We start from the raw sequence: 16,861 nt of genomic DNA on the forward strand, positions 1-16,861 counted from the left end.
AAAACAGCTGGCTTTGTTACAATTTTGTTTTAAAATGTGCCCATTCGAAAATGACCCCTGTCATGTTATATCATTTATTTTACACAATTACACCACAAGGTGACATCTTGGTGCTAGTCGTGAAGGAAATCCACAGTCATGACAATCCTTTGACTCAGAGGCCTCCCTCTGGAACAGCCTTCCTACCTCCCTGAAACTTGAGGAGAACCACCTCCGGTTCCGGAAGCACCTCAAAACCTTCCTCTTTGCCTCCGCTTTCTCTCCCCCTCTCCCCTGCTAATACTACTGAAACTGCACTGAATCTGCAACTGGGCCATTCACCGTTCTCGGCCCAGCCACTCTCCCCTGCACTGCCTCCACGGCAACCCCTGCACTACGGGACTGTGTCTGTATCCATACAGCCCCCCTTCCCAGCACTTGTCTGCACTTACCTCGCACTTGCCACCAGCTGGCCCTTGTTATTTATCCTGTATGCTGTATGCTTATAACCCTGTACTGCACTTTCCCCTCTCCCTTTCCCCCATGCACTTTTCCCTTCCCCTCTACCCTTGCACTTGCGCGATCTGAATGACACCTGGCCTAGTAAGATCGTTGTCTGTCTCCCCTTGTTCCCCCCCCCCTGCCTCGTCGCGCCTTGAAACACTTGTGTATAGGCGCGTTACAAATGCCTTATCTTATCATATCATATCATATCTCATAATCCCCACAAACCAATACACAGCACAGCATATAAAGTTGCCAAAGTTAAACTACGCACATTGTTTGAGAGCTGTGGCAGCGCTGCTCTACAGCTAGGAAATTGCAGCATACTGCTGAAATGATTATATAAAGTGAACAATTTGATATGAATTGCCTGTTTTGACTTCAGGTGAAAGTTATTTTCATGTAGCTGGTTGGCATGAAATGACTGACAGGCAGTTTCCGAAGAGGCTGTCTAAACTGACAGAGCTGACGGATGCAGAGGTAGTTCCGACACGTTAGGCTGCAGGCTGGGGAGACGTTCCCCAAGGGGACGATGACAGAGATTCCCAGGCTGTAAGCAGTGGTAATGGGAGACTGTTCCAGGGAAAGCCATTACTGCACTCATATCATATCAGGCGGGCATGTCTTCATATGAGAAGGAGAGAAGAAAAACCTTCCTAAAACAAAAGCCGTCAGTAGCAGAGAATAGGGCGCTCAAGGAACTTCAGGACTGCTGCATAATGCTGCATAGAACACATATGTGGGTGCGTGTCTATGTTTATATAGCATTGCTAGCGAAGTAGTGTGTATTTTAACGTAGATGCTGAAAATAGACGGTATATAGGTGGAAGACCTATTCATGAGGAAACATGATGATGTATTTTACTTGATTTAGTTTTAAATCAATTTTTATGTACTTCGAGGATTCATTTTTTAAAATTATTTGTATTACAAACCTTTACAAAGTACACAGAATCTCCAGAAGTATAGAGGTAAAAAAACACAAACATATATTTTCCTTAAAATGACAATTCTCCATAATACTGAAATCTTAAAAGTTATAAGATTTCAAAACCATTTCTTCATCACGTTTGCAAAATAGTACAAATAGGAATGCTGTCCACCTCAACTAACTACACATATTTCCATTTCAAGAATCTAAAACCCTTATAAATGGCCGTCTGGATCCTAGGCTAGGCCTAAAACAGCAGCATTCGATTTATTAGATCATAATCTGCTCGAAATTGCACTGGCTCAAACTGCTAACTGCTCATCAGCAGCAAACGCTTGGATAATGTCATTCCTAAAAAACAGGACATCACGGGTTCACTGGGGAGGTACATTCTCTATAGAAAGAGAAATTCTCTGCGGTGTCCCACAAGGAGCAAGTATGTCACGCCTATTGTTTAATCTGTATCTTAGATTCCTTTGTCATCTATTAGATCACATAAATATTTTCTTAGCAAACTATGCCGATGATACTCAGCTTGTGTTTGAACTCTCTGGGGACTACAAGAAAGATAATGATAACTTACTCATGACCTACTCCATCATAGAACAGTGGATAGACACACATTGGATGTGCCTAAATGGCAGGAAGACCCAGTTAATGGTCTTCGGATCCCACCAGGCTAGAAACTCCCGTCCACCAGAATACAGCTCTTTCCAGATCAAAAACACTCAAATTAAGGTTCTGGACAAAGTTAAAACATTCAGCAAGATGATGGAAGCATCGCTAGGGGCCAAAGCACAGACACAATATATAAAACAAACATGCAATTACTACCTCAGACTTCTCAAAGCCATCAGGCCGTACTTATCGGAGGACATTTGTGCCACAGTGGCAAGGGCAACCATATGCTCCCGCCTCGACTATGACAATGCCCTGATGGTAGGGGCAACCAAAAAATGCCTCCAAGTCTACCAGATCATACAGAACAATGCGGTCAGGATCATTAAATACAAATACTAATCAGATCATATCATCAACTCCAGGAAAGAGCTTCATTGGCTCAAAGTTGAAAATAGAATTCAATTCAAGATTCTCACTCTAGCCCACAGATGCATACATGGGAAAGTACCTGGGTACTTGAAATCCAAAATTCACCCATAGGCACCTATCCGTAGGCTAAGATCAGCAGATCAAAACATGATTGCAGTAGCCACACACAAACACAAGCTAGGACTGGGAAAATCTTTTCCCATTATCACAGCAGGGCTTTGGAACAACCTTCCCATCAACAGAAGAAGGAACCTAACTACCTATGATTTTTATAGGGAACTTTTTAGGGCAAATCACTCTTTGACCTCCGCGACTTCAATTATGTACACCAAATCTGGTGGTGTCGCAATGGTGTGTGCAGCAGAAACGGAGACAAAGAGTTCCCTCACTCCGATTGTGAAAGAGATATCGAGGGCTGCACACATCTCTTTACTGCGCCACAATTGTATTTCAAAAACTTGGACTCTTGGTCATAGTGAGAGTAGGTTTATTAATAGCCCTTTTTTTGATAACACGTGTTTCGGCACACTCCTAGTGCCTTCCTCAGATCAGGGCAATATCTATTTACCATTGACTGTTCTGTCCGCTACAAATAACGTATTTGGTGGCTGAGTCCCATCAGACTCTAAACATTTTCTGACAAGTTCTGTTTTACTGCATCACGCGTCGGGTTTCTAAAATCTAAAACGTGTTATCAAAAAAAGGGCTATTAATAAACCTACTCTCACTATGACCAAGAGTCCAAGTTTTTGAAATACAATTGTGGCGCAGTAAAGAGATGTGTGCAGCCCTCGATATCTAACTACCTATGCTTCCGCATGTTGGTGAAGACACACATCATCAACTAACCCCCCCCCAGACCTCTCAGACATAATTCAGTAAGCACTCTGCTTTTGTCTCATTCGATTTTTGTTTGTCCCTGTGTCCTTGTCTATGCGCCCGAGACTTGCGAGTTACCAACGCAATAGAAATGAATTAATAAATAAATAAAATAAATTTGGATGTCATCTCCATAATTTTGAAAAACTACACATGCTCCAAAAAAGACTATGGGGGGGTTTCATATATTGAAGAGTATAGGAGAAATGCATGACTTTGTGGAACATCACAAACTACTGTTTCAATTTGCAGGACATGATCGTTGACGTTAACTGACACAGCAGAGAACAACTCCTATTAACAGACTTTTCAGATGGTTAATAGTATCATATGCCACAGATAGGTCTAGAAGAATCAACAGACCTGCCTGACTGTTAACTTTTTGTCTAGGTGGGCATCTTTCATGTTCCACATGTACTCATTCTGTTCTCCTTCCAGGACGAACACCAGACTGGCAATCATCTAGAAGGGGAAGATGCTCCAGATATGCTTGAAGCTGTGAAGTCAGCACTCCGTTTCAAGATTTTCAGAAGAAAGGGAGTGTTAGTCATTGGTCAACAGCTTGCACAGTCCTCGAGGGTGAGATTAGGCTTATTCATCAGAGACGGGATCAATGCTTTGCATTCTGTGACTTGCAGATCTGCAGTAACAACGGGAAAAGCACAAATGGCCTAGGATTCAAAACAAAACCAAGCCCTTGACTTGAAACCATTGCATTTTCCAAAACCTTGCAATATTTTCTTAAGGAGAAAACTAATGGGTAAGGAATCCACCATCTGCTTTCCAATTAAGGAATTGCAGACGGTCCCAGCCCATACTTCTCTGAATGGGCAGAATCTGCTAATTTATTTAAAGACGCTGGTAGGACAAGCAAACATAGCAGCTAAGTAGGTGTCTACAATGTGCCACATACTTTAATTAAGCAAGATGCCATGCAACCTGGCCAATCAGATTGCTATAAACAGCATGCTATATCATTGGCTGGAATGAAAGCCACCTGTGCTTCTGCCCAGGGAGAAAAATGAAGCAGACTGCTGAACATTTCGATCTACACATGTTGGAGGGCAATCTGCCAATTTCCCTTCTACCTGATTTCCATTGAACACATTACTTCACTAGCACAGGGTCACTGGAGGCCCCTGGCAGGGGTAGTTCGATATGTTATGTTACAGGCCATCCTTCAGTGTGGAAACCTCCAGGGATGGCCTCTAGCTGATTTGGGGCTGCAACCACGGTCAGACTGGGGCACACCATTGTCTTGGGCACCAATGAACATGTGGTCCACAGTTGTAAATGACAATTCATTCCTTTTGTGAGAGGCTTGGTAGTACCCAAGGGGGAGGTTGATGTGATGTGATGCAAATTGTGCATTTTAAAGAATATGTATTCAGTAACACTGGTCAAAACGACTAGCTGCATGGTGAAGTAACTTATTAAACTGACCCACATGGCCCAGAAAAGTGGCCCAGTTTGACCCAAAAAAACGGTCCCACTCAAGCATTTTGTGTTTTTGGTTCGGGCATTATCCTATTGATCTATAGGTCAGTCCGAGCCTGGCTGCAACACTGCTTTCAAGTACAACCCTCCTTAGTTGCACATTAAGATGGGGGATACCTCAGCAGAGACAATACAATATGGTGATTCTTTATTACCATGACTAAAGTGGCCAACTTGAACTCATATACTGTTGAAGAACCTCCTTGCCAAGGTTTCTGCATAAACAGGTGTCTGACTACTCTCCAGACACCGCTGCATAGCTCAGTTGAATTTGCAGATTACATATCGCTATCAGCGTTGTCAGCTGAACTCGGTTCTCTCTCTGCAAACGGAAGTTTTTGCAACCCCAGAATGAGCAATTTAGTTTGCCATGCCCCATTGCTGCGTGGATCTGTCTCAGAAATAATGTAAATAGTATGTGTTTATCTGTATTTTACAGTGCCATGGAGCAGCATTTCAGCACTCAGAAGATGTCTCAGAATGGCACATGGAGATATAAAAGACAAACTCAATCAAGTTTGACAGTTGGGCATATAAACCCTATTTAGGTCTATGCCATGTACCCTCAAGGGACGTTGTTGGTGGGGCCATGGCAGCAGGTGGGTCACAGAAATCAGTGGCGTTTGCCTAGTTCTGTGGACAGAAGCCTTTTTGTAACCAGATCTACTTTTATTTTGGGCCAGAACATAAAGAGCTGCCTTACCATCTGGCTAACAACACTTTGGTAATATTTAGCACTATAGATCGGTAGCTATAAACGACAGAGCTCAATTCCATCAAAGGTTCCTGAGTAACACCTGGTGGACAACAAGAGCAACTCTGATCTCTTTGTTCTTCTCCCTGATTTTACCCATCTCCACTTAAGACAAAATCAGAGATGGGATTCTCTAGTAGGTAAGGGAAGAAGCATTTTCTTGAGAGGATAGCTCAGCGGCAACGTGCTCGCCTTGGAAGCAAGACGACACATAGCAACACAGGTTCGATCCCCGGATCCACGCTTAGAAATCTCTGGGTATTAAGTGCGTTATAAATAACCTATCATATCAAATGATATCATATGATTTAATGGAAGCTTCAATCATTAGCAATCATTGTGGCCATCATTGCCTCATTCATTTGCCATCATTCAGTTGCTGGCATGGGAAATCCAGGCACAATCTGGGCACCCATTCATCAGAATCTGAATTATGCAGTACCCATCTGCAATGAAACCCGAGGCAGAAACACTGGTGCAGATCAACTGTGCAGACCTCCGATGCTGCCAAAAATCAGACCATACTATGCAGGGGGAAAGTACAGATGTCCAGTTTCCAGTGTTTTCCGCAACATCTGCGCCCATCAACATGAGGCTGTTTGTGACCACTGAGAGGTTTGTTAGGTAGGCGAATATTGGAAATGTGTGCCCATCCCTTTGTTTTCCAGTCTTCACAATCTGACCAGTGTCAGTTTCTTTTCCATCTGAGAGGGACTGTTGATATGCTGCCTGTTAGGGGGTCATTCCTATTTTGTCAATCTGGTGTAATAAATGGGCTCACAGCTACACTGACTTATGGGGACAGGTGTAATCATCAGAGTAACCAATGAAGGTCATGCACAACAGCTTAATAAGGCTCGTAGGTCTAAGCACAATGATTTTGCACTATGCCAAGAACAATGGTATTGGCCTCTCCAATATGTGTTGTCTTTTATTTATTTATTTATTTATTTATTTTAATGGACATGTGTATGGTGCCTAGACATTGGGGCTGAAAGAATACCATAACACAAGAACCTTAGAGCAATTATATGTACAAACAAACCCCCACTTAAACCAGGGCCTGAGTTACCAAACGTTTTCCAATGGGATTACACCATTATAAAACGTTTTTGTAAATCAGGCCCACAAGGATTTAAGAGCAAACTCAGAGATCTCTTCAGCAGCAGCAGCAGCAGCAGCCACGATGAAACCATCACACCTTTTCATAATCTGAACAATTTCAAGGCAGGGAGACAAACTTCTAGAAAGAAATCATTAAGGCCTTATGCCTGAGTAGGCACATGTGTGTCTTTAAAATAAAAGAATCCTAGCATCACATTGTTAAGGAAGACAGAGTTTTCTTACTGTAGAGATATTGGACAGAATTTCTGTAAAAATACAGCCTGCACATTTCACTTAGCTTGGTAGTAGCTTTTTCTTTGCATTGCTGAAATCTATCATGAGAGACTGCAAAATCATTCAAGTAGGTAATATGCCATATTTCCTGGTTGGCAGTTGTATTTCCACCGAGTGCTCAGGTAGGGGTTGTTGTGCCATGGATAATCGACAAGCCATATCGTGTTGGAGCCCCTAAAGGCAGCGTGGAAACAGGACCTGCTCATTAAAGCTTTACACTAAGTAGTTATTTTCTACTGGGATTGCTCTGATGAGGGGGGGGTCATGCGGACACGCTCACTTCAGTTATGGGGGCTTTTTGGAGTGGAGAAGAGGAGCCAGTGTAGGGGCACGTGTCATCTGGGTGGAAGCAGTATGTGAGTCCCGAAGCCGAACAGGAGCCACTTACCACGGATGTGTAGGCGAATGGGGGAAAATGGCCCAGCAGGTGGAGTGGATTTGTTTGATGGCGCAGAGTATGGGCCTATACTGGTGGGACCTGTCTGTATTCCGAGCCATCTTTTGGGCTAGGACGCACCTCCCAGTTGCCAATCAATTATAATTCATTTCCAGAAAAGGGAAGCAAGATGATAATCAACAATTTGTCATATGCCGGAAACATAGGTATTATTTGGATTCTTTCCATCTGATGCCATCTCTGATACTGTTCAGGATCTAAATGTACTTTTTGAGCGTGAACATGGGTGGATCCTCCCTATTCAGTAGACAGGAAGTGTTTTCATAGATGATCAATGTAACGATTCAAAGGACCACACTGTCGACTGTGGATTGCCCCTGACCAAATGATGTCCTTTCTGTGAGGACAGGGAGAACAACAGGAATCGCTGACCCCTGGTGCAGTGAAGCTGTTCCGTGCAGGGCAAAGGGCTTGGAATCAGGGCACACAAGGCGTTTTGTGAGATTAGACCTTCTCAAACACATTTCTTCCAATTACATATCTCTCCTACACCCACAGCCATCCATCAAGGTTCAAATTGGTGCCTATCCGAACACACTCAGCCTTGCCCAGAGAGTGGGAAACATTTGTTTCACCCAACTGGGCCAAAACATGAACAGGGATGTCAGAAATCATCTCTGACCAAACAGTGTAAAAGAAAACAGCCTTTAAGTCACCACTAATGCGTCTTTGCTTGTATATCCAATTACTTTCTCACCGAAGATTCACAATATCAAACACTAAACTGAAAAATACAGACACAACAACATTTACAGAGAACAGTCTGTCTCCAAATAACCTTGAGTAAATATGATCAAACCCTAAACTTGCTTTTAAGTCATTAGCATAAAGAACTGTATACAAAACGTTTTTACAACTGTGTAGGTAAATGTACAGACAATATAACAGAGGTCAACAAAGCAGTGTGGCCCTGGGGGTGGGGTTTGTGATAAAACTAAAGTAAATGAGGCTGTATGGCAAGCTATTTTAGCCCTAGTTAATCTGCCTACAGTAATGCAGGTAATCCATGATTCCTTACAAGCTAGACTGCTACAGTAGCGGTACATAAATGTCTTACAGGTGGCGTAGAAGGAGGTGGAAGCTCGACCAGACCAGCTGAAGGTGCTAGATCAAAAAACTAAAGTCCTACAATGCATTGCTGATGATACCTCAGCAAATGTCCAGGAGCAAACAGTGCAACTTGAAACAAGGCTTCATTCAACAACTTGAAGATATTTGGGGTTGTTAAAAGAGTGAAGTGGCAGGTTCAGACCTTCAGCAATTTGTGGAAGAGTTTTTCAAAGATATATTTTCAGATGTGTCTATAGACTTTGTCAGTGATAGACAGCTAGATAATTAGGTACCTAGTTTCTGAGCCAAACCTATTTTTTTTTGTTAATGCATATAAATGTGTTTTTTATATTGTACTTCGTGCCAGACTCCAGACTCTAAGCACAAGACTGGATATCAAACCCATGCATGTTTGCATTATCTTACTTCCAAGATGGCAAATTCTGATTTCTGACAGGGAACCCCTTCCAAATATTTGTTGGGGGCTTTTGGGAAGGAAGGAAGGAAGGAAGGAAGGAAGGAAGGAAGGAAGGAAGGAAGGAAGGAAGGAAGGAAGGAAGGAAGGAAGGAAGGAAGGAAGGAAGGAAGGAAGGAAGGAAGGAAGGAAGGAAGGAAGGAAGGAAGGAAGGAAGGAAGGAAGGAAGGAAGGAAGGGAGCAGTGCCATCTGTGTCTTCTTGAGTATGGCCTTATCATGGCTTGGTTCATCATGACTCTGTGGAAGGCTTAAGGTCTGACCACTGCAGAGCAATAGACCAGCTTTGTGTCCTTAAGCACAAAAGCACAAGCCAGGGGTTTTGGTAAAATAAATCCTGTTGGTAACCATGAACTAAATATTAATCCCAATAGAATACAGTTGAGTCCCATGCTAAATGTGGTGCATTTGTAAACATAGCTCCTCCTCCAAAAATTCCAATACCTTACTGAGCATCTTATTTATTCCCTCACCCTCATCCCAAATATCAACCCGACTTTGGTCCTCCCTACCACGACTGAATTTCTGGCGCTTGGAAACTTTATTTGTTGTATAGGTGCCTTACAAATGCTCAATAAATCAAATCAAATCAATTCATCCTCCTCATTTTCCTCTCTGTCAGGCATCCTCCGATATCATAACCTAAGCAAGTAGGTGATATACAAATGCAAGATAACATGATAAAATGAGCTTGTTGCCTCTGAGTGAGCCTCCCAGCCTGAATCTTTTAAATTACTCTTTGAAAGAAAAACCTGCGGATATATCATGTGCGAGGTTGTAGCCTGTGCATGGGTTCTCTATATATCTATTGCCTAATGAACGTTCTTGCATTACTACGGGTCACTGCAAACTAAAATTGTATATTGATAGGTTTTTGAGAAAAGGTGCTACTGTGTATCCTCAGAGGTCTGCACAACTCAAAGTAATTTGAAAGAACAATACCTATGATTTAAAGACTTCAGCTGAGGTAGAGGCTTTGGAATCAACTCTTAGTCAATCGGCACAGATGAAATGAGAATTGTGTTATATATTATATGATATCTATCTTTCATTGTCTACTGAAGTGGGAGGCATGTGTGTGATCTCTATGGTGAATGGAGGATGAAGAATTATAGGTCCTTCCTCCATTCACCAGTGGGTGGGTGAAGTCGAGGTAGAGGTCGGGTTGTTGTAGTTTGTGATTCAAGGAATAAAGAGAATACATGTTTTTTTTTAATATTGTATTTACTTTTTGAGTTAGTAAATTGATTCAAGGTTGTGTTTTCTTTGTGGGAAAATGTGCAAAATGCATGACCCTGTTGCAGGCCATGATTACATCGTATTACCAAAGTAAGAGGCTTTCAGATATCACTATATAATGGATCATCAATATGAAACCAGCCGAAAATTGGTAAGAATGTGACCCTTGTTAATGGGATTAGATAGATAATGGAGATCGTGATTTCAGCAGGACATATTGTTTGGGAGTCCATTGTGATTCAAAGTGAATGTGTGAGATTTTTCAGTACTATTCATACTGAAAAAGAGTAGCTACTGTTCAGTCCAGGGATATAGCAAGCATGTGTCCTGTCTCAACCTTCCCTGCTTGACGTCTAGATTCCCACAGTTTCTATCAGGCACTTGAAAGGCCACTGAACATGAAACATCCATTGATGGACTTGTGTCCAGAAAAGCTGTGCAGCCTGATGCACCAGAAGTTCTGGAATATTTATGGTGTGTTATTATAGAGATAAACAACAAAATGAAACAGGGAAAAATACCTTCTATCTCTTGTGGAAATGCTACAATCTTGCTACTCTCACCATAATCCTCCTGATAAGCATGGCCTAGTGTTTCTGCCCATTTTCAAATGCTGAAAAAGCCTTTCATTTGGTGTGAAGTTATTTCCTTTGGGCTGTGAAGATTAATAAGGAAATACCAGAGGCCAATATTACTCATGTACAAACATACTATCTTAATGTATCATCATAAATGTGACCAGGAAAGTGTAGTTCCCCACCATGCCTGGTCTCCAGGAGTATGAGACAATGTTATCACATGCCCCTACTGTCATTTGCCATTCGTATAGAACCAATGGCAGAGAGTCTGCTGAAAGCAGAAGGTAGACTCCCTTATAGGGTGGTGAAAAACATCAGAAGGTAAAATTGCCTTTACATGCAGATTTCTTTTGTTGGTAGAATGGATTCAAGACTTTCCAGCTATAATCATTACTGACCTAGAATATGGGAAGGTGTCTGGTTACCAACTTAATTTTACTAAAACTGATACTATGGCCAGGAATTCACTTGATATAATAATCCTACAGTTGAGTCCACTTTCTTCTTAGGGGTAGAGCTTTGTAAAGACCTGCTGATTATGGGGAATAGACATTCTGAGAGAATTCTTAAAGGCTGCCAATCATAAGATCCAGAACTGAAGAATGATTCCCATCTTTATTTTAGGCACGATTAACCTTATTAAAAAGATGATTCTCCCAAAATGTCCCTATTTCTGAAGACATTACAATATGTATACATAGTACTCCCCTGCCACAGTTGAATCCCCTCCTCAGTAGTTTAATTTGGAATAACAAAGATGCTCAATAAAGTCAGGCTAAACATTTTAGAGACTGGGAGGTAGGGGGGCTTTCCTTCCCTGTTCTTAAATTCTATAATTGTGCAGCCGCAGGTGGACGATTACATTGGTTATTAAAGACCTCAGATGGTGCACCATGCAGTGTATTACTGATAAGAATGAACTGCCACACTATTGGTAAGTCAAGTTTGATCGTGTAAATATTTTAAGAAACTAGAACTGAAATCCCTACAGAGCTATTCAACAATATGGGCAGAAATTAGGAAATGTGTGTGTCTCTCAAATCTACATAGCTTTACTCTATTATGGGGTAATGGTCATCTTCAGGGAATATTCTCCATGTTAAAATGACCCATTGACAAAAGAGGGTTTAGTGGAATCAGCAGAGTGCTGATAAGAGGAGATGGTGTCCCCCTGAAACATGTTTTTCTTGGCAATTTATAACTGTATGGTTTAAAAGGGATTTTGTTATAAAACAAATAAAATTGAGCTTATCCAGTCCCATGAACTGCACTTGTAAATCATTTCTCTTGGTTGAGTCAGAGAAAGGGAATTCTCTCATATGCCTTTAAAATTTGGAATAATGCATATTCGAGAATGTAACCTCCTATAAGAAAGTGGAGGGTGTATATTCCTGATGAACAGGTCAAGGAAAGACCCTGACTGATGGAATTATTTGCATGTAAAATGGGGATTTGCGTGCCATTCTGCCTGCAAATCCCCATTCCCCAAACAGGGATTTGCACACAGAAATATGCAAATCCACGTTTTACACACAAATAATTCCATGAATCAGGGCCTGAGACTCTACCTACAGTTGGCACATAGATGTGTAAATTGGACAATCCTAAACATCATCATTTAAGGTCATCTTTAGGTGGTATATTTGACCTTCTAAATTAAATTCTTACAGTGGGGGAATCATAGGTATGTCTGTGCTATGGGTGAGTATTTTCTACAGGTATGATGCATATGTGTTATGCCGCCCATGGTTATTTGAATACTTGGCAGGGATCTTGGATCTCTTGGAAAAGATTACAGGATCTCCCCAACTACAGCTGTGGTGAATATAATGGTGTGATTGAACTTCATTTGTATACATTTAAGAATGTGCGTTATTTATGTTGTGCAATTTCCCTGGCTCCTTTTTGGGTTGCTATTGTTTGGAAGCTAGCAAACCAACCATTAATATTGAATTGGTGTGACTTTTTTTCACCAGAAGAAGCACAGACTTGAGTGTTTAATCAGATCTTGTCATTATGTGGATTATATTTAGAGGTGGATAAAGGATAATCTGTTTTGGACTAGTACTTTATTCTATGCACTTCAGCATATTCATTTTATAAGTCTGCTGGCTATATAGAATAGGGGAGTTATATGTATTGTTATTATGCACAACAAGGAAATCTAGGGAGTTGTGTGTGTTTTATGATATCCTCGTTTAGCTTTCTTGTAAATTGAATGATGTTTCTAATCAAATAAATCCCAAACTATATAGTACTATGCTTATCTTGGTTTATAGCACACTTGCTTCTAGTTTATTCAGTGTGGAGTTTGCAATAAATAGTAGATTAAAAAAAACAGTGCACCTCATCAGATTAATGTTATGTTCGGAGGCATTTTGTAAAGTGCAGTGTTTGGCATTTGTTTGCCGTCTTGGCACATATAGCTGTCTGAGTCGGTTACATTACGATATGAACATTGTGGGCTTATCTTGGGGTCCATTTTTCAGAGAGTGGTACGGCCTTGCAGCCTTCCTTAACCCCCTCGTGTGGATGTTCCTTCGGGGTGAGCACATGTATGTGATTGCCAGCAATGGCTTTTTCCCTCCAGATAACTAGGATTAAAATCCTGCTGGATACAGACGTGAGATTGTCAATCATGGATTGTTCCTTCAGGTGGTCAGGTTTTGAACCGTACACAACACTTATCTGAGCACTTGCAGAATTACCCTAGAACAGTCCGAGATTGCCTTCTATGTCAACTAGCATCACAAAACAGTTTCTGGATTAAATAAAAAATTCTGGCATGTATGTTTAATGTTCTTTGCACATAAAGCCTTTGCAAATCTATTTCAGGGGAGGGGATTTACGATAGCACAGGACGTAGATTATGTCACACTGCTTTGCTGATTTAAAAACAAAAAATATAATTAAGGGGGATTGAGTGTGATGCTACAGTTGCTGGTAGTCCCGTCTTGCATGATATGGTATATATTTGACTGCCTGTAGTACACTTTTGTCACATGTGGTACAATAGTAGGCCCCTTTATGAAAGGGAAACTGGAAATTGTGTGTTGACCCCACTCGTACAATAAGGAGATTTGCGCAAAATAAAACACAGTTAAAAACAGATTTAAGCTGGTGGCTTCACTGTGGATCTACATGGTCCAGCAGACTGTGCACCTATTGCAGTTTTGTAGACTCTAAGATACAAACACACATGGTGGAATGACATGGGGGTGATGACCCTTGGTTTCTTTGGATACAATTACTGCATGCATAACGATAGAAAGACAAGAGAATGCCTAATTCATAGGCACTTTACACACCTGCTCTACCTTAAAACAAGATTGGTGGTGCACATAATGACATCTTGAACATGTGTATAAGAATTTGGAGACGCTGAGTCAATACAGCTCTGATAGTGTGTTATTAGTGCGGATGCAGTATTGTTGTTTTTAAGCTTCAAGCTCCATTTTGATGGAAAAGATTCCCGAAAGAAGTTCCCACAATAGAACAACGTCTCTAGAGGGAATGAAACATGTTGGGAAGGAAGTGTGGTTTGGGCTTCACTAAAATAGTTTTACAAAAATGAATTATGGCAGTACTGAAGCTACACTCAAGTGGCAAGTAGAACAAGAAATGCCAACTCTGACATCAGAATTGTTCAATAGTGAATGATATATTTGTTCATAAAAAATCTGTTAGCCTGTATGTTCTTTACTTGTTGGTTCAAGCCCACTTGGTTCGGCAGGTATTACGCACGTCACTTTATTGGGTTGCAGATGCTACTTTGAATAACTGATTTACTGATGTGATTTTAGTACATATCTGAATGAAATGTATTGTTATACGAGTTGGTACAGTATTCACATATTTCGAGTTTACAGCATCCACTAGTAAAAGTAAGAGAAATTGATGAACTAGTACATTAGCCTTTTTGCGATAAGTCTGATGGTATATATGCTTCTTTCATAAAACTGTCACAATGTATTCTCAAAGGGGTCTGTTGTGTTTGTTGTGTGTATAGACCCGTGATGACCCCTTTGATTGTGCCCGTGTGGAGTCTCGCTTTGTTTGACGTACATAATAGTAGACTTCTGCAAATATTGCAAGGATTGCAAGGATGTCTTTTGCCAGTGGAATACTTTAAGCTGTAATTCATCTTTTCATACCATCGTTTTGAGCTCACCTGGACCATTAAAGAATGGGGTCATCCATGCTAAATCAGTCTTGTTCTTGCCACCTAAGTGCAAAGTCTTATTTGAACTGCTAGGCCATGTTTCGACAGAATGTACGTTACACCCTACAACCCTACCTATTTAGCGCAACTGTGTCAATTGTATGTAACAGATCACTGTAACAGTGCCACGGTGCCCTCGGGCTGTTTGTGCGTGTTATAAATTAAAAACGAAATAAATAAATACATGTTCCCCAGGCAACCCCTGTTGGTTGCCCTAAGTGACAGGGGGTATGGCCAGATGTAGTCCTCTGACTTTCGGCTGCATAGAAATCAAGCCACAATCCATGACAAGGCCCGCTTAGGGTGAAACACGGTTGGATGTGTGCCGTTTCCATGCAGAGGTGACATGGCCTAGCAGTTAGGCCTTTAGTGCTCCTATTAGCGTCAGCACCAATAGTGCTTTGTATATGCCTGGCCTCCTTCTTTAATGGCACAGATGGGCTTAAACGTAATCGTGTTGAAGTTTGCCAAGAGCAGTGCTAGTGGTCACGAGAGAATTAAGGCACAAATGATGACATTAAATTGTGCATGGGGAGTTCTCTTCTTGTCAGTATTGTACCATCAATCACAAGTAAACAACAGATTTTACCAACACACTCAGGAGAACCATATACATGTGCAACACTGTCAGGGAGCCCTTTGCCGACTCCCGGGGTTTCCAATAAAGCATTGCAATCTGACGCTTAATCCGATTGGTTTGTCAAATAAAAGCCCAGGACGTCAACATCTACGGGAAGCCAACAAGAGATGCTTTACTATGCAGGGGAATGTTTCCCTTATCTAGGCTATGCACATACATAGGTGCAAGGCCGTCACATCAAGCTCCATCCAGTTTCCATTGCTTCTATATGATTGGTTATTGATAACGCGCTTAATACCCAGAGGTTTCTAAGCGCGGACCCACGAATCGAACCTGTGTTGCTCCGTGTCGTCTTGCTTCCAAGGCGAGCGCATTGCCCCTGAGCTATCCTCCCTACAATCGCACATTACTCTCTGAGTTGTCTTGGATGGCCATGTTTTCTGGGATTGTGTCTTTATTATAATGAGGGTTTGTTTTATGAGCCTTTGCTACAGTGAACTATGCTACAGAAACTTGTCATTTTGGAAACCCTCCACTCAATAGACGCACGCCACTTACAATTGATGACACATGTATAATCCTCTATCGAAATCCGATGCAAAATGTCATTGTTAAGCCCATGTTTAGTACCATCCTGCCTGCATTTCATATTAAGCTGATCGCCTTTTAGATGAGGATTGCCCCTGATAGTGTTAATACATTGACTCGCCTAGATAGACAGTGTCTGGAACCAAGACTGTTAATGCTTCCTACTGCTTCTTTGGGCCCAATTAAGACTGCCCAACTGTGAAATGGAGCCCCATGAGTGCTTATGTGATGAGACTCTTCACACCGCTGGGTGGAGGAGAATAAGAGGAGGGGGGACTTGTTACCGAAGACCCAATATTTCTATGCAAACATGGTTCGCTAAACGAAGCATTTCTCAAAGTACCTTACAATTAATGCATAGTGCCATCGGCAAAGGGGTCGGGGGTTATGGTCCCGCTGAGCGCTTTACATGCGCACCGACTGAACTTGAAGCCCGAATAATTGTCGCTGAGCTATGGATGTGCTGTTGGTTTCGAATCAATCTTGTCACTCCCCGGAAAGCAATGAAAGATAATAAGTGGTATTCACCTGATTGCCTCCTTGCTCTGAGACAGCTGGTGACGCGTGTCTTCCTGATAACCAGGAGGTTCTGATCTGAGGCGAGGATAAAGAGAAGCCGCAAGCTCGCGGAGTCTAAATTTGACAGTCGATGGCTGTGTAGAGGGTCAGGAGGGGGCGAATC

The 16,861-nt window shown here is 41.7% G+C and overlaps 1 long non-coding RNA gene across 1 annotated transcript in view; it reads left to right on the forward strand.

Annotated features, from left to right (window-relative positions):
* Positions 1-16,861, forward strand: part of LOC138513075 (uncharacterized) — a 208,928-nt gene that overhangs the window by 191,788 nt on the left and 279 nt on the right. The gene's annotated exons all lie outside the window — the stretch shown is intronic.

The sequence above is a fragment of the Ambystoma mexicanum genome, chromosome 12 (assembly GCF_040938575.1).
Source record: "Ambystoma mexicanum isolate Mex_15411 chromosome 12, UKY_AmexF1_1, whole genome shotgun sequence".
NCBI lineage: Eukaryota > Metazoa > Chordata > Amphibia > Caudata > Ambystomatidae > Ambystoma > Ambystoma mexicanum.